The 24,531-nt window shown below is 43.0% G+C and overlaps 1 protein-coding gene across 1 annotated transcript in view; it reads right to left on the bottom strand.

Annotated features, from left to right (window-relative positions):
* The window catches only part of PRKCD (protein kinase C delta), an 86,907-nt gene that overhangs the window by 33,131 nt on the left and 29,245 nt on the right, over positions 1 to 24,531 (bottom strand). The window contains exon 2 of the mRNA XM_074198217.1: positions 19,160 to 19,228. The gene's annotated coding sequence lies outside the window, so the exon portion shown is untranslated. The remainder of the gene's footprint in view (positions 1 to 19,159; positions 19,229 to 24,531) is intronic.

Below are 24,531 nucleotides of genomic sequence, written 5' to 3'. Positions count from 1 at the left end.
TTTGAACTCAGGTCCTTCTGACTCCAGGGTTGGTATTCTATCCACTGTGCCATCTAACTGCCCCTAAAATCTAACTTTTTTAAATAAAATAGATGTTTGCTATTTTGATCAGCATATTCTCAATTACCTGAATATACATAAATACATATATGTGTGCACCCCCCACTCAACAATGTCCATATTCACTTTTTAAAATTTTCTTTATTTTTATTGTTTGTGTTTTCTTTTTCAATATGGCTAATATGAAAATATGCTTTGTATGAATAATAAAAAAGTGCTTATCTTTCAAGGAGGGGTCAGAATAAAAAGGAGACAGAAGTTTGGAACTCAAAATTTAAAAAAAATAATTTTTTAATAGTAAATTTTTTTTATATTTCCCTCCAATTGCATATCAAGAAATTTTTTTTTTTAGTTTTTTCAAGACAATGGGGTTAAGTGGCTTGCCCAAGGCCACACAGCTAGGTAATTATTAAGTGTCTGAGGCTGCACTTGAACTCAGGTACTCCTGACTCCAAGGCTGGTGCTCTATCCACTGCGCCACCTAGCTGCCCCCAAGAAAATTTTTAACATTCATTTTTACCAGATTTTCCAACTCCCTCCCTGCTTTTCCTTCTTCTAAAAAATGGTAGGCAGTGAAAAAAAATTGTTAAAAATTTTTGTTTACATGGAATTGGGAAATAACAAAATAAATAAAAATTTATATACATACTCGCATATATTATCATGAGTGTGTATAATGTCTGGAAACACATATCCTGATAAATATGGAGCCTTACATATTCAATGAGCAGTTAATGTGCTCTCATTGGGGAATCACAATTTTCCAGAAAAGGGAAGGAAGGGGAACAGATGACTTCAGAATCTCTCTCTCTCTCTCTCTCTCTCTCTCTCTCTCTCTCTCTCTCTCTCCCATAGAATGGAAGTCGATACCTCAACATTTAATCCTAAGCTGCCTATTTTTTGAATTCTTTGAAAACTCCAGAGAGCTAAGAAAGGTGAGCCTTGGATAACATCATTTGTGGGCGTTCTCTGTCTCCTCAGCTGGAACATGAGTTTCCCAGGTTGAAGTTGAGTGTTCTGTCTTCCTGACAATCTCCTTTAGCAAGATTAGGCACACCACACTAGAGGGGCTCTGGAAAGGGCTGATGAATGAATGTGAAAGGGAGGCACTCCTGGGAGCAGCAAGGTCCCCCTCCCTTCCCCCACGTGGCCAGGAAAGCCCTTCTTGGCTGTTCTGCTTCATCTAGTTTTTTGCCCAGTATTGCAACACCCAACCTGGCAGGCTGTCAGCAGATGGGCGGGTCGTTGAATGGAAGCTGCCCAATCTCAAGAGGTGGAGGAAGCTGCCTGGCTGGGCACCCCTGTGGGGGAGCTAGGCCTTCATGGGATAGTCTTTAATCAGAAAGACCTTGGGAGTGCTACAAACAGGGTGGCTGAGGGTAGGGGAGGTTGTGGTGGAAATAGATTCTCTAAGAGGCAAAACTCCTTCAAACCCCTGGAGGCCAAGGATCTGGGCTTTATTAATCTATAATCCATAAATCTTTTCTGAAACATCCTCTCCATCCTCCACATGCCCCATCTTGAACTCCTCCATACTATGGAAGAGACTGGTTGGTCTATGGGGAGCTCACAGGGAAAGGAACAAGGAATCATTGGGTACCTTCAAGGGCAGGGGTTCTAATCTGGGATTCATGAATTTGTTTTTCTAATATTTTGGTAATAATTTCAACATAATTGGTTTGACTTATAATCCTATGTTGTTTCATGCATTTAAAAACATGTCAGGTTTCACCTGACACAGCCCAAAGGGTCCAGGACACAAAAAAAGATTAAGAACCATGCCTGGTTCAGATAAAATATAGGTGGTGATGGCACAGTGGAGAGAATGCCAGGTCTGGAATCAGGAAGATTCATCCTCCTGAGTTCACCTATTAGCTATGTGATCCTGTTCATTTCACCCTGTTTGTCTCAGTTTCCTCATCTGTAAAATGAGCTGGAAAAGGAGAAGACAAACCACTCCAGTATCATTGCCAAGAAAACGCTTAAAGGGGTTCCAAAGAGTTAGACACAACTGAAAAATAAAAATGACTGAACAAGTCACTGTATTCATAGGACTTACAGCCCAGAAAGTAGATAAGAAACCAACAAATGACATATATAATTTTCAAAATCAGGATTTGTTATCTTACATGATACCGGCCAGCAACTGGTTTGAATGTTACAGTCTCGGAGTGTTTCAAACTTTCTGGACTCAGGATCTCCTTTAAAATCTACTCTCCCCCCCAAAGAGCTTTGCTATTTTTATCTAAAGATTTACCATAATAGAAATTAAAACATCTTAATTTTATTATGAATAGTTTTGATCTTGTAGCAGTTGTAATTGTAGTTATAAGTGTAGACCTTCTGAAAGGGTCTTGGGGGATGCTAAGTCTCTAGTCCAAATGGGGCTGCCTGGGGGGGGGGGTACTGGTCAGGAAACCAAGTCTAGAGGAAGAGAGAGGAGATAAGACCCAGACCCTGTCCCAAGGGAGCTCAGAATCTGGGGCCCTGCCATGAGGGGAGGGGTTAGAGTCTACAGGGTACAAGGAGCAGCGGAGAACAATGCAGAATAGAATGCTATGCCATAATATGTATTCGAATGAAGGGCTGGCTGGAACAGGCAGGGAAGGCTTTACAAAAGAAGCAGGCTTTTAAAGTAGACCTAAGCAAAGCTGGGAAAGAACCCAATGAATGGGGAGAGTGAGCAGTGAGAAGGGAAGGAAGATGAAGAGAGGACTACTTTGTGGAAAACCCAATGATCAAGAAAGCCTGGCTACTGAGAACATTTACCCCATCATACTGGCTACTTTGTGCAGGACAAAGGGATGAGGCAGCTTTGTCACTGTCCAGGCAAAAGTCAACTAGGGCCTCCTGGACCAATTTGGGAGCTTCTGCATTGGGTACACCCACCCCCTTTTTGCTCCACCCCTTAGGGGACAAAGCCCTTCTCAGGATGGGAGGGAACCCTGTGCTGGCTCAGAGTACAAAACAGTCTCTGTTAGGGAGCAACAGGAGAAAACTGGCCAGAGGCTGGGATTGGGGGGATTGGGGCTGCTGCTGTGGCTTTTCCCTTGAGCCACACCACAGAGACATGCAGATGTCAACATACAGACACACACACACAGAGCCAGAAGTAGGCACGTGCAGGGATGGACACATGGACACAAACAAACACAATCATTAACACAGTCATCTCTACACTCATCTATCTACACATACAGAGATGGCCCTTCAAAGACACCCACACTCACATTTGCTGGCAAACCCAGATTCCTATCCAGAGCCAACAGGGGGAGGAGATTACAAAGGGGAGCAGAGCCCACCAACAAGATTCCTCCACAGTTGCTCTTTCCCCCATTTTCCTCCCACCCTGGCTTTTGCAGCAGCAACAGCCCCAGTACCTTCAAGGCAAGGGAAAATGGAAAGACTCCAGGAAATCATCAGGCCTTAAAGCCTTCCCTGTTCATAAGCATGAGACACGTAAAGTCATGGGAGAGGAGAGAGATAAGAGACACTTAAAAGAGAGAGAAATGCAGCAAGATCAAGGGAATCTGAGCCACAGAGAGATAAAGACTGAGAAAGTCAGAAACAGTCAGAAGAGGAGAGAAACATAGAAGAGTCCACCCTAGGAGAAAGGGAGACACACATGGATTGGGGGGTAGGGGAGAGAGAAGGCAAGAGAAACATTTAATAAGATGGAGCCAACTTTGCAGAAAGGTTAGGAGATCAGGCTCTAGTTCTCTCCAGGAAATGTCCAAATGTACATTTTTTCATATTAGTCACTTACAGAGTAAAACTGAGCCTGGAAGGGGAGAAGTGAACTGAGAGAGGAGAAGAAAAGAAAGGAACCATAGTGGAGAAGAAAGAAGAGGAGGATGGGAGGATGGACGTCATGCCTGTATCACAAGGCAAAGGAGTGGTCCAGATACAGCTGATATGGGGAGCTGTTCCCTTCTCTTCCCCTCCCCACAACGATGGCATGAAAAAAAAAGGTCCATGAAGGGCACCTCCAGCCAGTCTGATGAGGCTAAAGAGAGACTGTATATGGGGAAAGCCACAATTTCCGGATTGGAGGGGAAAGGAAAGAAGATAGTTGCTTTCAGGACCAATATGGGGCCCAATAGGAAGTGGCAACGGAGTTAAGAAGAGGAATCCATGGAGAGCAGACTTAGCCCCCTCTGTCGAGACTCTGTACATGGACCTGAGGCCCAGGAAGAAAGACATAGCTGTAGACTGACCCTAAGCAAAGGTTAGAGGATGAAATCAGAACCCCCTTACATTTTCAAATGAAGGTTTCTTGAAGGTCCATCTTCAAAAAGAGGGGAATCACCTCTCTTGACTGACCACAAGACAGAAAAAATCCACAATTATCTTGCTACCTGCTAAGAGTAACCTCTTCCAAAAAGTCCTCCAATGTTTTTAAAATAATAGCCATATTAGCTATAATTCTTCACATATAGCTATATTAGCTATAATTCTTCACATAATTCATGGGAGAACCATTCCCTATTCATTCCCAGATGGACCATACTTCAATTTTTTAAAAATTCAGTCTTTCCCTCTCCTGCCCCCCAAACTTTCATCCCTCACTCCTTTTCTATAGCTACCAGACCCTTGTCAGAGAGCCCAGGTCAAGAAACCAGATCTGGGCTCACAGGATCCCCAGCCCACGGGTCACTGCCCAGATCAGCTGCTTCTGTTTACCCAACATGGGCAGAGACGTGTTCAGAGTCTTCCAGAGGATGTTGTGAAATACAAACTCAGCCACAATTTAGCACCATGCATGCACCCCGGGGCCCCAAGGCATCCTTGGACAGAGCCTTCTTGCCTGGGTCTCCACATTTAGACATTAAACTCTAACTAGTTTATGGACTTGATCCATCAGAGCTAAATCCCCCTAACCTTTCAAATAGTAACCTCCAGCCTTAACCCTAATCCCCAGCCCTAACCCAGACCCAAACCCTCAATCTTCCAAACAATAACCCCTAGTCGATCATCCACAGACACAACCCTGACTTTCCTCCAAACAATAATCTACAGCTATTACCCATACCCTAATTGCCAACCTCCCTGTCCAAATGTGGACCCAAACCATGAATATTCCCCAGGCTCTGACCCTCAACTTTCCCTCACGGAATAACTTTTGCCTTCTTCCACCCCCCCCACAACGGTAACCCTTAATCTAGACCACAAAGAATAACATTTAGACTCAGAGATTTAAACTTTGTAGTCAAATTCCCTCATTTTATAGATTCCGTGATTCAGAAATGGGAATCACTATTGGATGCTGGTATATCATTTTCTTTTGCTTTCTCCCAGATCCAGGATATCAAATACAGTTATCCTTTCCATATTGAAGGAGTCACAGGTGCAGTGCCCCAGAGATCTAGAAAATTCATGTAAAATTACTTGACTCTCCCTTCCTCCCAGAGAAGAAATCTGAATTATTATGCTATTAAAAGATAAAATATATTGATATTATATAAAATTATACATATATTTTATGTATTTCTGAGTTTCTAAATTTTTGTATGTGGTCTGCTGCCCTTTGTATGTTATCTGTGAAAACTCCCTTAAAATTCCCATTTAATTTCTTTTGGTGACCCACAGAACATTGAAACCACATCGGGAAAGTTGCAATGGGGAAGAATAACTATGTACAAATCTATCCATCTGACTTCAGGATCACGAGTTCTGGTCTCATCAACTATGATAATTCTATGTAAAGCTCTTTGCAAAATAAAGTGTTGTATGAATGCTGGTAGTTATTTTTACAATCTGTTTTCTGGATATTTCAAACAGCATAGCCCATAAACACTTCAAATTCAATATATCCAAGGTAGAATTCTTTTTCTTTCCTCCACAAACAACTCACTCCTCTTCTAGACTCCCTTCTTTCTATCAATAGGAACCACCATTCTTTCAGTTTCCTCCAGATTCTTGACTTGGATGTAATCTTGATTCCTCACTCTCACCCCATGTATACAATCAGCTACCATCACTTGCCATTTCTACCCATATAATATCTTTTGAATCCATCTGCTTCTCTTCACTCGTGCAGCCCCAATCTTGGTTTAGGCTTTTGTCACCTCTTGACTAGACTATTGCAATAAGCTCTTATTTGATATAAATCTCTGCCTCAATCACACAAATGCCAAACAAATTTTCCTTAAATATTGATATCATTCCCCCCCATATTAAAAATTTCAGTGGCCCCTTATTGCCTCAAGGATCAAATAAAAATTCCAGTTTCAAAAGTGAAGGTTTCATTACCTGGCCTCAATCTACCTTTCCAGTCTCATTCTGTATCACTCCCTTTCTTGAATTCCATGGTTCAGTCAAACTGGCCAGTCTTCATACAAAGTCTTCATCTTTCATGTCTATTGACTTTCAGTGACAGTCCCCTCCTTACCTTCCTCCCTACCACTACTTTTTAGAACTCCCATCAAGATAAAATCTTTCCTCATCTCCTCCAAGCTGCTAGTGACCTCCCCAGTTAACTACTCTGTATTTGGCTTTATAGATTCTTTATGTATATATATATATATTGCCTCTTCTAATAAAGTAGAAGTTCCTCGAGAACAGGAAGAGTTTCATTTTGTTTTTGTATCTCCAGCTTAACTCAATGTCTGCACGTAGTAGGTGCTTAATAAATCTATATTGATTGTTTTATTAAATACAGAAAAATCTCAGTAATTTGAGCCCCACTAATACATTCTGACAGGAATAGAATTTATATATATATTTAGGTTTTTTTGCAAGGCAAATGGGGTTAAGTGGTTTGCCCAAGGCCACAGAGCTCGGTAATTATTAAGTGTCTGAGACCAGATTTGAACCCAGGTACTCCTGACTCCAAGGCCAGTGCTTTATCCACTAGGCCACCTAGCCGCCTGAAATTTATATTTATAATGGATATACATAACTTAAGTTTGTTTTCTAAGTAAATAAAGAATGTAAGTGAAATTGTTTAGAAGTTGAGGAAAATGAAAAAAAATGAAAAAAAAAGTTGAGGAAAATGTTTAGGAGAACAAACTATACAAAAAGTTAAGTTCTTAGAAGAGAATAAATTGACATGCTAATCATGAATTATTCTTAGAAGCTTCCAAAGAGGGTGGCTAGGTGGCACAGTGGATACGACACCAGCCCCAGAGTCAGGAATGCCTGAGTTCAAATCTGGTCTCAGACACTTAATAATTACCTAGCTGTGTGGCCTTGGGCAAGCCACTTAACCCCATTTGCCTTGCAAAAAAAACCTAAAAAAGAAAAAAAAAAGAAGTTTCCAAAGAACTGCCATTAAGCCAGAGGTTTTTATGTTTGTTTGGTTTTTTTTTTGGTGAGGCAATGGTGTTTAGTGACTAGCCCAAGGTCACACAGGTAGTATCAAGTGCCTGAGGTGGAATTTGAACTCAGGTCCTCCTGACTTCAGGGCTGGTGTTGTATCCAATGTGCTACCTAGCTGTCCCTAAGCCAGAGATTTTTAACAAGGGGTGTCTGAATTTGAATTTGTGTTTTTGTTTTTGTGTTTAGATAACTGCAGTTCAGTATAATTGGTTTTCTTTGTAATCTCATGTATTTTATTTTATGTATTTAAAAACCAGGAGGGACCCACAGACTTCATCAGACTGTCCAAAAAATCCCTGACATAAAAAAAGTTTAAGAAACCCTGTACTATACTATTTTCAGTTTTAAAAACTTATTTTATATTTTTCTCTTTCTCATGTTTTTTTCACTTTTGTTCTGATTATTCTTTCACAGCATGACTAATATGGAAATACGTTTAACACAGTTGTACATATAAAACCTATATCAGATTATTCTTATCATGTGGAGGGGGAAGAAAGAAGGGAGAAAAATATGGAACTCAAAAGCTTACAAAAATGAACATTTAAAACTATCTTTACATGTAATTGGGGGAGAAAAAAAGAAAAAAGAAACCTTGTACTAGGTAAATATTGGTAAGCTTTATTTAAGTCACTATATGTATTTGGAAGTAGAAAAAAATATATTCCCATATTCATGAGATAAATAATAATGGTATGGTGGAAAGGGAAGGATTTGAATCCTAGTTCTACCATATCTTGGTTGCATGACCTTGGACAAGTCACCTAAACTCTTCATATCTCAGTTTCTTTATCTGTTCTTAAGAGGAACCATTAACCACGAAAAGTCCCTTACAGCTCTAAATCTATGATCTAATGATTCCAACACCTATCTTACAATTCATTCAGCTCCTTGACCCTAAGTCAAGGAGGCAGCTTGATGTAGTGGATAGACTACTGGCCTGGAATCAGGGAGACCTGAGTCCAAATCTTGCCTCTGATACTTCCTAGCTATATGACCCTGGACAAGTCACTTAACTTCAATTGGCCTCAGTTTCCTCAACTATAAAATGGGGGTAATAATAGAACCTCCCTCCCAGGTTATTATGAGGGTCAAATGGGACTATATTTGTAAAAATCATAGTGCCTGCACTATGGAAATGCTTATTTCCTCCTTTCCTATTCTCAGTCACATGAGAATAGCAGTCCCTATAACACTGCTACGTCATCTTTATTCACTGGACCAAAAGCTATGTCCTGGGCTCTTTCAGCCCTGAAACTTCCATCCTGGATTCCCCCCCTCCCCTCTAACCTTCTGTTTGGTGAGTCCCTCTCATAGACCACCATATCCAGGTCTCCTCCAGCTGCTATACTTAACTTTACTGCCTATTCCCTGCCCAGTTGCCTCCCTACCATCTAAGTACCCAATTTCCCACCACTCAGTAGCATAGTAAATCCTACTAGGAAAGTGTATTGTGTTCATGTACTCACACCATTCTTATAATTTTTCAAATCAAAATATTCCTCCCTGGTCAACTCTCACTCTTCTATATGTGTTCTTTCCTCATAAGAACATAAGCTCCATGAGATGGTGGCAGTTGTATATTTATATTCTCAAAGCTTAGCAGAATGGCTGGAACATGGGAAAGGGTTTATAAATGATTTCTTATTCATTCAAAGCTGGACAGTTACAGAGAAGCAGAGAAAGGATGCATTAAGATTGAAGGCAGGAAAAAAAATAATAAATAAAAATAAAAATAAGATTGAAGGTGGGAGAGGCAGCTAGGTGGTACAGTGGATAGAGCACTGACCCTGGAGTCAGGTGTACCTGAGTTCAAATCCGGACTCAGACACTTAATAATTACCTAGCTGTGTGGCCTTGGGCAAGTCACTTAACCCCATTTGCCTTGAAAAAAAATCTAAAAAAAAGGAAAAAAGATTGAAGGCAGGAGAGTCAATGAAGTAGCCTTCCTCTTGACTGAGGCTAAAACCTGGGCAAGGGATCCCAATTCATCCTGACTTCTCACCTGCTCTGTCATCCTCACATTTTCATTTATTTTTAATCTCTCTCTCTTTTTTTAAGGTTTTTGCAAAACAAATGGGGTTAAGTGGTTTGCCCAAGGCCACACAGCTAGGTAATTATTAAATGTCTGAGACCAGATTTGAACCTAGGTACTCCTGACTCCAGGGCCAGTGCTTTATCCACTGTGCCACCTAGCCGCCCCCATTTTTAATCTCTTCTTGTTCACTGCCTCACTCCCCACTGTCCACAAAATGCTCGTGTCTTTCCCATTCTGAAAAAACCTTCACTTGATCCTTCTCTCCCCACTAGCTATTATCCTACATCTCTTCTGCCCTTCCTAGCTTAATTCCTCAAAAAAGTTGTTTACAGATAGGTTCCTTCACTTTTCTTCTTTCATATTCTCTTAAATTCTCAAATCTGGTTTCTGTTCTTATCATTCCATCAAAACTAATCTCTCCTCCAAAGTTGCCAATGAATTCTTAGTAGCCAAATCCAATGGTCTTTTCTCAGTTCTCATTCTCTTTGACCTCTCTGCAATCTCTCACAACTACTAATCGTTCTCTCCTCCTTAGTACTCTCTTCTCTCTAGATTTTCTGCATACTGCTCTTTCCTGGTTCTTCTTATACCTATCTAATCACTCCTTCTCTGACTTCTTTGCTGGATCCTCATCTGGAGCACATCCTCTAACTGTAGATGTCCCTTTCTGTTCTGGGCCTTCTCTTCTCCCTCTATACTACATCAGCTTCCATTGCATTTAATCACTATCTTTATGCCAATCTGCCTTTTCTGCCTGGCTGACCTCTAATCTCACATCTCCAACTGCCTTTCACACATCTCAAACAGGATATCCAGTAGATGTCTTTTTTTTTTAAATTTAAGGCAATGGGGTTAAGTAACTTGCCCAAGGTCACACAGCTAGGCAATTATTATGTGTCTGAAACCAGATTTGAACTCAGGTACTCCTGACTCCAGAGCCAGTGCTCTATCCACTGTGCCACCTAGCTGCCCCTCAATAGGTGTCTTAATCTCCATTTATCCAAAATAAAACTCATCATCTTTCCCTCTAAACCCTTCCCCACAAGCACCACTTTCCATTACTGTAGAGGGTGACACCATCCTCCCAGTACCTCATACTGCCAACATAGTTATCCTGATATCTCTCTCCCCATACCAATTTGTTGTTGTTGAAACGACCTTTTGCAACATCTCTTGAATTGAGCACAATTCTCTCGTCCTCTCTGGTATAGACCCTCATCATCTCATACCTGAACTATCACAATAGCTCTGCTTGCCTCAAGTCTCTCCCCACTCCAGTCTATCTTCCATTTATATACTAAAGTGATTTTCCTAAAACAAATGTCTGACCATGTCACTCCCCTACCTCTTCAATAAACTCCAGTGGCCCCCTATTGCCTCCAGAATCAAATATAAAATACTAGCCCCCCCCGCCTTCCAGTCTTCTTAACATCTTACTCCTCCCCACTATGTACTCTTCAAACCAATGACACTGGCCTCTTGACTGCTCCAGAACAAGACACTGTCTCTCAGCTCCAGACACTCTCTCTGACTGTCCCCCAAACCTGGAATGTTCTCCTTCCTCTGGCTTCCTTTAAGTTCTGAATTAAATTTCATTTTTCACAAGAAGTCTTTCTCAACCCCTCTTAATTCTAGAGTCTTCCATCAATTAATGATTTCCTATTTATCCTATATATAACTTGCTTTGCATATATATTTGTTTGCATGTTGTTCCCCCACCCTCAATTAGATTGTAAATGCCTTGAGGTCAGAAACTGTTCTTTGCCTCTTTTTGGGCTTAGCACAGTGCCTAACAAATAGTAGATAGTTAACATGTTTATGGATTGACTGAATGATTGATTGGAAATCTGAGAAGACTAGTATCACAGAACTGCCTCTCAAGATAATTTGCTTTTTAAAAAAATTTTCTAGAGTATCTGACTTTTAAAGTAATTTGTATTTTTAATTTTGACAGTGGGGAAGGGAGAAATTTTGTAGAGATCTGTTGGAGATCCAAACTCCTTTCTGGGTATGTTCCTTATATGAAAAGTGTAAATACACTGTACAAACAGTGGGGCTGGGAATCAAGAGAAGTGTCATTGGCTGTGCCACTGATAACCTATGTGAACACAGGCAAGTTATTTGGCCAAGATCCTTCTCTACCTCAATCAAATGGATATGGTTAGATTATGTGATCTTTAACTATCTTCCAGCTCTAATCATCTCACTGATGATTCATGACCCCAGAGAATTACATTTTTGATACACAGCTGTGAAAAATTTGGACTTTGGGGAATAGTATCTCCAGAGGCACTAAATTCTTACCCAATAACTTACCCAATAACTTCAAAGTAAAAAGTTTCATACAGACATCACCAGGAAAAAGTTCAAGTCATTTCCCACTGCCTTGATCCTGGAATCTGAAGCATGGCACAGTGAGTTCCCACTGTCGGTTGACTGGTCTGGCCTGCTATTTCCCAGTGTTACTGGGCATGGCAGGGGATTGGGGGGGGGGGGCAGGAGGACAGTATCTACCCTCCCTCAAGGCACTCAGCCAGCAGCTGGCTGTGGAGGGTGAGGGGCTATCTCTCTTGTAAACCACTTCCTAGTTTATCCCCAAAAGGAACTATAAAGGCCGGAAATTCACCAGATACCTCACTCCCTTTCACCACAATTTCCAAAATGGAGAGCTGGCTGGGCATAGACTAGAAAGTCTGCTTGTGGTGCTAAGGAAGATAGTTTTCAGAGGACTTCAAGAACATGTAATAAGAATAGTCATATTAGTGACAGCTCACATTTCTAAATCCATCTGGGGTTTACTAAGCCCTTTCCCATGACAGCCTTCTAAGGGAAGCAGAGAAAGTATTATTATCCTGAGTAGTCACACAGGTAGGCAATTATTAAGTGTCTGAGTCCAGATTTGAACTCAGGTCCTCCTGACTCCAGATGACAGAACAGAGGTCTCAAAAGGTAAAAGACTTTACCCAGTCCTGTCCCAAGTGGGTATTAGACTCAGGAAACTCAACCTCACTCATGACCCTAGAAACAATCTTTAGGGATTTGTCAACATATTTTTCCCATCTCCCTGATCTTCCTACATATTTCACCTAAATCACAATGAGCCAGCGTCTTCCCCATAGCACAACACCCCCCCCCCCAAAAAAAGAATCCTAGGAGTGATCCTACGGGACTCCCTACAAAGACAGAATGATGCCAGTGGCTGACACCTGCCTTTGAGCATTTCTCCATGTGGGTAGAGGGGCCTCCAACAGCCCCTGTAACCACACTCCCCAAGGCTTCCTCTTAGCTGTCAGCCACCAACGGCACCCAGCTGCAGCTGAAGGGGGCCCTTCTCCTCAAGGCAGGAGGCAGGGAGAAAACACTTCCTCCACAGCAACCCATCCCTGAACACATACACACACACAAACACACACACACACACACACACATACACACACAACCACATAGGCCATGCACATCAACCACTCACACACATCCCATCTTCCCATACCCACATAGCACATATGTACATAGACTACTGATCTGACCCACATAGAATATCACTCACCACACACAGTCCCCCTCCCCATCTATCCCATTCCACTCCCCACCAATAACACCACACATCCTATACCTCTCATACCATATAGTTATATACTCTCCGTACATAACCACACTCACATACATTATTATACATATGTGCTAAAGGATACCACAGACCTCAGATATACACCACATACTCTTACACAAGCTGCAACTCTTATAACAAACGATTGCTCCCTGGGCCCCCCAAAAAAACCCAGACTTCCCCCCACGAAAAAGGATTTAGGTAATATCACCCACAGAAAGAATGGATAGAGAAGGAACAAGTGTCTGCAGCTGATGCTTCTTTCTTCATCCTTCCTTTCTCCTTGCCCTACCCATTCTCTAGTCCAGAGCTGGAAAGCTGAAATATCATTCACTCCCTTTGAGGCCAGAGTCACCCTCTCCCCATATAGTCCTCCATCTCTATCATAAAGACCTCACCCTCCCATCCTGGGAAGGGAGAACCTTGTACATGGAACACAGATCCCACACTTCCATCTTTTTTTAAAAAATTTATTCATTTAAGGCAATGGGGTTAAGTGACTTGGCCAAGGTCACACAGGTAGGAAATTATTAAGTGTCTGAGTCCAGATTTGAACTCAGGTTCTCCTGACTACAGAGCTGGTGCTCTATCCATTGCTCCACCTAGCTACCCTACTCCCAAATCTGAAGAGCTGTCACCTCATAATGACTGTTTTATAGACCTCAGAATGACAGATATTGAAGGGATCTGAGAGATCCATCTAATCCCTTGACTTTATGGAGGAAAATCTTGAAGGTCAAAGAAGGGCCAGGACTTGCTCCACTCACATAGCCAGTCTCTGGGTCAAGAGTAGAATGCTAAAAAAAAAATTAAAATTAAAAAAAAAAGAGTAGAATGCTGGTGTCCTAACTTCTCTGCTTTACCCACCCCACCCTATCTTCCTAGAACTGATGTATGTGATCCTGTCAACTCATCACTTAGTGCTTGAGTTGAACCCTCTGGCCTGGTCCTAGTTCCTGAGGTGGCTTTTGAATTTAGGGGCAAAGTCTCTGTCCATTCAGTCCAAGGTAACTCATTCAGGTGGGAAGAAGGGTTCTCTCTTTTAAAACTGCAGAATCATAACAGCTGAGAGGTTCAGGATTTGAGTAGCTCACTAATTCTGGGAAGAATGAAAATGTGATCATCATCATCATCATCATTATTATTATCATAATATTATCATATTATTATTATCAATAATAATAATAATAATAAATGCTGATCATTTTTATCTAGCACTAGACCATGAACTCTTAGTTTGGTTCATTTGTGTGTGTCACAGACTCACTGGATGGTCTAGTCTGGTGAAGCCTATGAACCTCTTCTGAAAATTATAGGTTTTTTTGCATAAAGTTAAATATATAGGATTACAAATAAAACCAATACTACTGAAATATGGTTATCAACTTAAAAAAAGTTAATAGACCACAGGTTAAGAACTCTTGCATGATAAGAGTTTCTACTCCAGTGTTAAGAAGTCCTAAGAATCAGAACCATAAAATCTAGAAGACTAAGTCCTTAGAGATCATCTAGCCTGACTGCATCAAGGCACAGTTGTGGAAACTGAGGTCCAACGAGAAGAAGGGACTTTGCCCAAGGTCAATCAGAAAGTTAGTAGCAAAAAAAAAAAAGAATTGTAAGTAAACACCCAATAACCAGCAATGGCTAAACAAATTATAGTATATGAATACAGTGGAATATTATGGGAAAATCTAGGCAATGTGAAAAAAACCCCCAATATAAAAATCTTAAATCTTAACTTAAAAAAGTTAATGACAGAGTTAAGACTACAATGCCCCTAGACAAAATGTACAAGAAGAGACTTCATCACTTGGCAAATCCACCAGCTATCCATCATAGATGGACTCACTTTCTGTCCAGGTGATGTTCCCAAAGAGTTTTCCAAGACCAAGCTGACATGAACTCAACATCCCACAATTGCTTTCTGTGTGTCTGTATGACAAATTTATGCACCTATCTAAAAGTGTGTGAGTATAGGATCATACAACTACATTGAGTGTGTATTTCTCTGTGTTGTGTCTTGTCTTTCTTACCTTTCTTATAGCCACATCTCACAACCAACTCCTTCCCTTGACTCACCCTAGTTCAGATCTTCACCTTTTACCAGAACTAATGTAAAAGCCTTGATTCAAATCTCTCCCTTGTCCAATCCAGCCTCTACTGACCCCACCAACATCTTCATTCAATAAACTTCAGTGGCTCCCTCTTACGAGGAGGATCAAAGATAAATTCTCCAGTTTGACTTTTAGATACCTTCACAGTCTGGCCCCAACTTCCTTTTTCCAGACTCATTAAACATTATTCCCCCTTAAGGTTTTTCATATATTACATTCCCTCTCTGTTTCCTTGGGCTAACTCCATTCTTGGAATGTACTCCTCCCACATCTCTACCACTTAGAATCCTTAGCTTCCTTTCAAAACCAGCTCAGAGGCCACCTTCTACATGAAATCTTTCCTGATCCTCCAGCTGCTAGGGTCTTCCTTCCAAAAATGAACCTGAGCTTATATCTTCTTCATATAGATATATATTCATACATATGTGCTCTCAAATATTTCTTTTACTTTATATATAGATTTTGGGTTTTTATTCATACATATATGCATACATTCAAAAATGCATTTTTATTTCTTTTGTATATAAATTTATAATTCATGCATATATGGGTATATATGTTCATATATGTCACATGTACAAGATACTGGCATATACATGCATAGCTACATTCACAACAAATGCCAATGTGTAGGCACATGTGTATCTACATTTAAATATGCATATGCATAGATGTTGTCTCCTCTAGTAGCTATCACTCCTTGATGGCAGAAATTGTTTAATTTTTTTCTTTGTACCTTCATTATTTTACAGTGTCCAATATATAGTAGGCATTTAATTAATGCTTTTTGATTGATTGTGCACATGCTCTAGGAGTATAGAGGAAAGAGTCATATTCGTGTGTGTATGTGTGTGTGTGTGCACATGTGCCTCTATGGGTGCTATATAATCATGTGTGCCTGTATATGTGTGTTAGGTAGGGACAGAAGGGCAGATGAAAGAGTGGCACTGTCCCAAGGCTAATTAACCTCATTAGCAAATGAAATTCTAATGGGAAAGGGAAAAGAAAGGAAGATCTGAGGCTGAACCTGTATATATATACTTGCCATCCTCCCCCCCCTTCCTTCTGTCCTCTCTCTTCAACTTGTTTGGAGAAGCTGAGGATTGAGCTTCTCAGGAGCAAAACGGAGAAGTAAAGGGGGGAAGTGAAGCAGGTCTAAACCCCTCCCCCCCAAGTCTTAGGCCTTGGAGAGACACGTCTCTTCTCCTCTCCCCCTTTTCCCACACCAGTGGCCTGAATCACCAGAATGAAATTCCCTATTTGGCTCTCTGAACTGGGACCAGCTGGACTCTTGTCCGTATCCCTTCTTCTGAAGGTCCTGTTCTCCTGCCATAAGCCTAAGCATTCCCAAGCCCTCTAAGATTCAGCATTGTCCCCTCCCTATGTTCTCAGGAATCCAATTTGGGATTCAGAAAGTCAGTCCAGTCCCTGGGCTCCAGATCCTCAGCCTTCTGTTCTGGCTTTGCCTTGGTGGGATATACCCATCATCAATAGAGGAAGGAAAGAGAATAAAAGTAGGAATAGAGTGGGGAATGAGGAGAAAGGAAAAGAGACAGGGAGAAGGAAGAAGGAATCAGGAGAGAGGAAAGAGAAAGAAGGAAAAGTGTCCTGTAACTTCCAATCTGATGAAGTTATCTTCATCACACCTTTATAGGTGTTAACATTGTCCTAGTTTGGGGGACAGGATGTAGTGATGGGGATGTCTGTTGAAGTATTCAGCAAATATTTGGGGAAGACTGTAGTTGAAAGAGCACATAGGACTAGGAATCAGGAGACCTGCCACTGACTAACTGTGTGACCTCAAGAGAGTCACTTGATAATTATGGGCCTCAGTTTCTCCATCTGTAAAATGAGAGGGTTGGATTTAATCTCAAGGGTCCCTTTCAGTTCTGATAATTCATGAATCTATGAAAAAAACTGTAAGGTACATGAAAGGTTTTTGTTTTGTTCTCTACCTTCTTTCCACAGGAGAGATTATGTTAATGTTCAAATGGATGTTAGATAGTAGGTGGAAGGTCCAAAACCCACCATCGAAAAAGAATGCCTCTTGATTGGTTGAAAGTGCCAGGGATTGAATCTCATCCAAAGCATGCAGGTAGGCAGATCTCAAATCAGTACTGGGTGTTCTGGAGCAACAGATGTCACTCTGTTTGGCCTGGGGAGGAGGGGGAAAGGAAGAGCTCCAGACCTAGAAAGAAGCTTGGGGGCAAGCATGGAATGGGAGCAGCCAGGGGATAAAGGGAAGCTGCTTTGCCTAGCCAGCTCTGAGTGGTTTTCTTTGATAATCTATTCTTGTTCTGTATTTGTGTGCTTGCAACCTTACCCTTGCCTTGATAGCTCTGTTACAAATCTTCTTCCTTGTGACAAACACTCAAAAAAGAAGGGAAGAAAGGACCAGGTACCAGAACTGGGGACCTGAAAGTGGGGGGGGGGGGCAAGGCTAGAGAGGTGAATAAGCTCAAGTTTCTGACCAAGTTTCTGAGTAGGAAGGAGAATCTGAGAGAATAGCAAATATCTCTCAGTAAGACCTGAGAAGGTATTGAGGCCCCAGAAACTTGACATGACTAGCAAAGTCCCCCCTCTAAACTGTCCTTCATCCTGGGCATCCCACCCCCATAAGTGAAAGACACAATAAACTTCTTGTAGCTAACACATAAATATCCCCCAATCTGTTGAGATGATATCAGGAAAAGGAGAGACCAGAGCAAGACAGAACTAGTAAAGGAAGACTTCCTGGAAGAAAGAAAACTGGGGCAGTCCCAGGCAAAAACAGCAAAGAAGCAAGTTTAGGACTCCTACTTTCCTCTTCCCTATCTTTCTGCTCTTCTAGGCCCCTATCTTCATGAAATCTACCATAAACTGGACACAGACTGTGTCTTCCCTGAAGGGATTAGCAATAGGTGCTAAATATTTATCAAATGAATGAATGAAAGCTTCTGACAAATTCATCCATTCTGAGTGATATGATAGTCTACTCTTCTGCAAATTAAACTAAATTGACATTTCCCAAAAGCCTCCTGGAAAGGGCAATGCTTAATGATAATGGAAGAATTTATAGCAATAGGCAGTGGAGGTCAGTGGAAGAAAGATGTGAGGTTGTGACCCTTCCCATGGTCTCTTTCAAATTCCATTCCACCCCAGTGAATAGGTCCCTGCCTATTATTTCTACTTCTCTTATACTGTGAGTTAGCCTAGGATGTGGGTAATATAGCAGCAGGCACAAAACCAGCCATGAAAGCATTCTGAGAGTCAGTAGAGCAGGGTTAAAGTTCATCCTTTGCCATTAAGTCATTCTATAGCCTCAAGCAAATTATTTCCCTTCTCCGGGCTTCAATTTCCTTTTATGTACAGTGAGAAGTTTGGTTGTACATTCTCTTCCAGGGGTGTCTCTGATCCTAAGATGATAAGATTCTAACACTCTATGAGTCTAGCATCCCCCAAAATACAGAAATCCCTTCAGATTGAGGACTCACTCCTCCCCACCACCCCAACCCCCAGCAAAGAGACCCTAAGTTTCTCTATCTATAACTAGGAATGGTTAGAGAAGTCCAGGCTGGGGGGCCATAAGTCAATGATAAGTATAGTGTTTTGCACTCAGGCTTAAGGGTAGTGTGTCATCTCAAACACAACTCCTTCCTCTTTCTCCTTTTATCCTTCAACCTTACATCTTTCTCCTCTCTGGCCTACAACCTCCTTCCTCTAAACCAGTGGCTGGACATCCTGAGGAGCAGGAAACCCAGCAGGAACCAAACAAAGAAGCCACCTATCAAATATAAACTGCCTGAAAATGATATTAGGAGGATACAGGCCTCCTGAACCATGAGCCAAACCCAAACCCATGCCAATCCTCAATCTTAGCCAGCATCCCAGACCCAACACTCTAAGCCAATATTCCAGCAGCATATAATAGAACCTAATTCTCCAAAGAGCTGGTCTTTGACATTAGAGAAACAGTAAAAAAGAAACATTGAGAAAGCAAAATTGCTGAGGGACTGAGGAAGCACCCTGGATCATCATTACCTGTCTTTCTTGACTTTGTCCAAGGTCCTTATATAGCAGGTGATTGTGAAGAATAAGAAAGACACAGACCTGTAGGATCAAGATAGAAAGAGGGTGAGTCGGATAACTACTTCAGCAATATCTTTCGAATCTACATGCACAAAAATAGAAAGACTATCAAACTAGGAGATGAGAGATCTGTTTCTTCTAGTCTTTGTTCTATGACTCATTTGCTGTAGGGCCTTAAGTCATTTACCTGTTCTGTCTCATTTTACACATCAGTAAAATGAGGCATGTCAAATGAGTTGAAATTATTTTTTTTCTGTCATGGACCCCTTTTATCTTCCAATGAAGTCTCAGAATGTTTTTAAGTGCTTAAGTTAAAAAACATAGGATTATGAAAGAAACCAATTCTATTGATCCACCTACTTAGCTATCTATCCATCTATTCTATAAGAAAAAGTTCAGAGACCTCAAATTGAGAACTCCTGGATTAGATGGTCTTTAAGGTCCCTTGTGATCCTGATGTTTGTTTTATGTTGCCAAGTCTTTAATGAACCCTCACTGAGGACTGCAGCACTGTATTAGATGCTAAAGGAGAGACAAAGCTACATAACCAGCATTCTATCTCCCTAGGAGTTCCAGACAGGCCAGGGAAAGAACAAAGGATAGTTGAATACTAGGCACTTAATGAACCAGCCATCCCCCAAACCACACACATACTTGCTTACCTAGTCCAAAAGGCCACAGACCCAAACCCAGAGGCAGAGCTGTATTCACTGGCTTAATATTTCTCCTTTTTTTTTTTAAACTTTAAATTATTTTAACTTTTAATTTAAATTCTAATTATCTTTTCCAGTTAAATGGTGTCAACCCCCTGTAGCCATAGCCCAGAATCAACCCAGAATAGCTACTCTCCATTTTCAAGGGTTTGATAACCCAATGTGTGGATTATGCAGACATCTAGTTTCCCTTCCTGGGGTTAACTTCCCTCTGCCATGCAAGGAAATTCTGGAAGCATAGATTTAGAGCTGGAAGGAGAATATCCTTTAATTGCCTAAATTTGCAAATGAAGACCCAGCTAGATAACATAACTTATCCCAGGTAACCTAGGCAGTAAAAGAAGAGAGCAGGAATTTGAACCAAAGTTCTGGGACCCCAAAGCCAGTGCCCTTTCCATCATACCATGCTAACTTCAATCTACATTTGCTACTTGGGATCTAAGGGCTAGAGTCAAAGGGGCAAGAAGGAAGAAAGATAGGAATCTCAGATAAGAATCAAGCATAGAACCAAATCTTGGTATTATCTAGAGATTTTAAATATCTGACTTTCCCTCTATCCAGTACCTATCTAATTATAGTCTTGGAGACTTGACTTCTCCATGTCTTGTCCCAGTCTCCTTAGCTCCACTCATATCATAGCTACCTTAAGTCATAGGGTCAATACTTCTTGCCTGGACTATCTCAAGAACCTATTAATTGGTCCCCCTCTCACCAGTCACCCCACCTCCCCATCTATTCTCTCCTGCACACAGCTATCAAATTGGAATTCATAAAATGCAAACTGGAGTATGGGACTTCCCTGCTTCAGAAACTTCATTGGTTCCCTATTCCCCAAAGGACAAAATGCAAACTCCTCTCTGGTTTTTCAAGTCCATCACAATCTGGCTCCAACCTACCTTCCCAGGACAATTTCACTTTCCCAGCCAAACTAAGCCTTCTGGTTGTTCACCTAACTCAACATTCCATCTTTCACCTCAATGCCTTTGCACAAGCTGTCCCTTAAGCTTGGAATGTACTGGCCCCTCATCCTTGGAATTGCTAGCACCCTTCAAGGTCAAACTCAAATGCTACCTCTTACCAGAAACCTCTTACGATCCCTCCAGTCAGCAAAGCAGTTCCCAGCCCCCAGGAAATGACTGTATTTATTTATCTGTATACGTTTCCTCCTGGTAGAATTTAAGTTCTTCAAGGGCAACGACTATTTTGTTTTTCACTTTTGACAATGTGGGAAAGTTGTGGGGGTTTGGGTCTAGATCTGCAATTTCATAGGTATTTCCAGCTCATTTTTATCAATGCACACCTTAGTTAATAACCATTCATTAAGCACCTACCGTGTACGTGAACTGTGCTAAGCAGTAAAAGAAAGACAAAAGACATTCCCTATCCTCAAAGGGATAACTAGGTGGTACAGTGGATCAAGCACAAAGCCTGGAGTCAGGAAGACATTTCAAATCAGGTCTCAAACTAGCTGTATGACCCTAGACAACTCACTTAAATCTGTGAACCTCAGTTTCCTCATCTGTAAAAATTTTCTAGAAAAGGAAATGGAAACTACTCTTTGCCAAGAAAACCCCAAATGGAATCATGGAGAGCAGGACAACTGAGCAACGACACTAACTCTCTAAGGGCTCTCAATGTAAAAGGATATGCAAGCAAATATATAGAAGCAAACTATAGACAGGAGAAAAAGGAAAATTACCAGCAGAGGGAATGGAGAGATTTCCAGTAAAAGATGGGATTGTAGCTGGGTCCTGAAGAAGAGGGGAGCCGTGAACCAGATTGTCCCAAATCTGAGGCTAGCTCTCTTTGCCCAACACCACGTCTGATGCTCATGGAACTGTGTGAGCAGGATCCTGAAAGGTTCCTAATCCTGCCTTCTAGTACAGGTCAGAGGCCAGAACTAGGCACACATATCTCTATCAGAGAGGCCACTCTCTCCAAGCACAGGAAGGGATGGCTACATGAACATACACATACACCACTCTCATCACGTCACACTCTCACAGAGAGTAAACCTCATACACTAATACAGCAGGCATTCCCACAGTCGTGCACACTCACACTCAACCAGACGTAGGAACAGTCACTCAAACACGCAGTCACATTCATGTTCACTGCCTCCCACACATTGAGTCCCACATTCGCCCTCTGCTGGCCTGTCCAAACTATGTCTACCACAAGGAAGTCCAAATGACCTGGCTCTCTACCTCCCAGTGACCCCATCACAAGTGGTTACAGTATGTCTGGGGGTATTTATGAAAAAAAAAAAGGAAAAAAAGAAACCACATACACACCATGTAGTGTGTCTATAGGGATAAACAGGCCCAATACCTAAATCCCCAGCAGGATTCACAATGACAGAGGAACAACAGAGACAGGAGATAGACACAGAGTCACACTGAACACAAAGAGCTGGGGCACGAAACAGGCCCAGGGACGTAAGACAAACAGAGTGACAGAGTGACGGAGATAAGAGAATCCAAAAAGAGGATAGTCTACGAAGGGAACAGAACAAACAAACACAAAAATGCAGACTATCTAGAGCTAAATGGAGACATATAAAGAGATTATATGAGGAGAATCCTCAAGAAAATTCACCTGGATGGGGTGAATCTTTGCCATTGTTGGCCAGTCATGGGAGGAGAGCAAGAGGAGGGAGAGAGAGAGAAAGATGGTCAGATAAGGGCAGATCGTTTTCCTCTACCCCCCCAAAAAAACCTTAGAAATGGAAGGGGTCATGCACAATGATGACTCCAGTGTGTGGGAGTAGGTGGATTCATTCTTTGTACCCTTTTTCCCCCCACCCCCCACCTGCCCAACACACAGAGAGGCTACTCATCAAACCAAAAAGTGTCCAGGCTTCCCTTCCAGAGGTCCCCTCTTATCTGGTCCAGGATCAGAGAATGGAGTAGCCCCAAGATCTACTGGTTCAGCTGAGTGGGGGGGGGGTAGAGCTGCCCTTTAAAGTTCAGGAAAGGTGGCAACAAAGTGGCTAAGAGACAAAGACAAAGAGAGTGCAGGGCACAGAAAGGAGGGGAAAAAATGAAGGAAGAAAGAGGAGCAAAAGAGATGTAGAAAGCAGGTAGTCACCTAGCCAGATTCAGACTCTCCTCCCCACTTTGTCCTGAAGAGAAAAGGAATTAGAAATAGCACGGGGAGGACATTATGTAGCTGGAAGGAGGGCAGAAGGAAATGGATTGGAATGGAGGAAAGGTGAGACCACAAAAGAGGGAACAGAGAAAGAAGGGAAGTCCAGGGGGATAAAAGGTACAGAATGGGGGGTGGGACAAGGCAAGAGCACAGAGGACCCAGTGTGGCAGGACGACATGAATAGTTAACAGTGAATGAGAAGGCAATGGATAGGGGGCATAAGTGAGGGGGACGATGATGCGGGGATGACAGATGGAAGTCAATGGATGTGGGATGAGGGATAAAGGTAAGTGGAAAAAGGATTACAGATTACATGACAATGGTTGAGGGACATCCAGATGGAAGACTAGGGGATAATGGAATGAGGGGACAAAGAGTGGGGGATAATAGAGAAGGTGAAGAGGGGGCAATGAGGGGAGAGAGGATGAATTTGGGGTTCGGTGAATGCAGGGGAGTGTGGATGAGAGGACATGGACATGCATGGAAAACGATCAACTGGGGAAGGGGGGATGGGAAATGTCCGATGAAGCTCCGAGAGAGAGAGAGAGAGAGAGAGAGAGAGAGAGAGAGAGAGAGAGAGAGAGAGAGAGAGAGAGAGAGTCTCCATCAGTCGAGGGGAGAGTGCCGGACACACAAGGAGAAGAGCCAACAACCGAGAAAGCCGGGAAGGTAAAGCAAGAAGAAGGAGCCATCGGCCATACTTTTCACTTAGCTCAGTTTCCGAAGGGACCGAAACTCCCAAGGTCCGGAGCCAGGACTGGCAGCGCTGCCAAGCCCCGGGGGGTGAGGAGTCCTAGCCCCTCTCCCGACTCCCTCCTGCCTCCTCACCTTCCGGGAGCCTGTCCTGGGTGAGGGGTCTCTCCAGGCCCGGCAGCCTTCCTCGCCTGCGACGGGTCCGTCCCGGACAGCCCAGGCCGGAGGCGTCCGGGCCGGGGGGTGGTCTCAGGCTGGGGGAGGGGTCTCTGCCGGACGATCCGGGCCCAGGCCGGGGGGATGGAGGAGCGGTGGGGGGTGGCGAGTAGGTCCTCTGAGCTCCGGGGGTGGAGGGGGAGTGTCGCAGCCCCCCGGCTCCGGGCGCCCCGAGGCAGGGGTGGAGGGTGGACCCAGAGGGCTCCCTCTGCTCTGGGGAGGGTCTCGGAGGGGGCGCCGGGGGGGGGGGTCTCTCCGTCCCGGGGCGGCTCTGCCTCGGGAAGGGGGGGGTCTCCGGCTCCCCGAAGCGGCTTCGCCCGGGGGCGCAGGGCCCTCCCGGCGCTCCGGGGTCCGGAGCCGCGGCCGGCTGGGCGGGAGGGCGAGGACTCCGGCCCCGGCCCCGGGCTTGGGGGGTCCTCGCGCCTCGGCGCCCCCGGACCGAGGGTGGCGGTGGCGGGCTGGCTCCTGGCCCGGGCGGCTGGGGGGGCGGCGGGGGAGGGGCGCGGGAGCGGGTCTGGGGGGGCAGGGGCTAGCTCCTGGCCGCTCCCAGCC

Source organism: Macrotis lagotis, chromosome 8 (assembly GCF_037893015.1).
Source record: "Macrotis lagotis isolate mMagLag1 chromosome 8, bilby.v1.9.chrom.fasta, whole genome shotgun sequence".
Lineage (NCBI taxonomy): Eukaryota > Metazoa > Chordata > Mammalia > Peramelemorphia > Peramelidae > Macrotis > Macrotis lagotis.
Note: the sequence above shows the minus strand (reverse complement) of the source record. Positions and strands in the feature narration are given on the sequence as shown.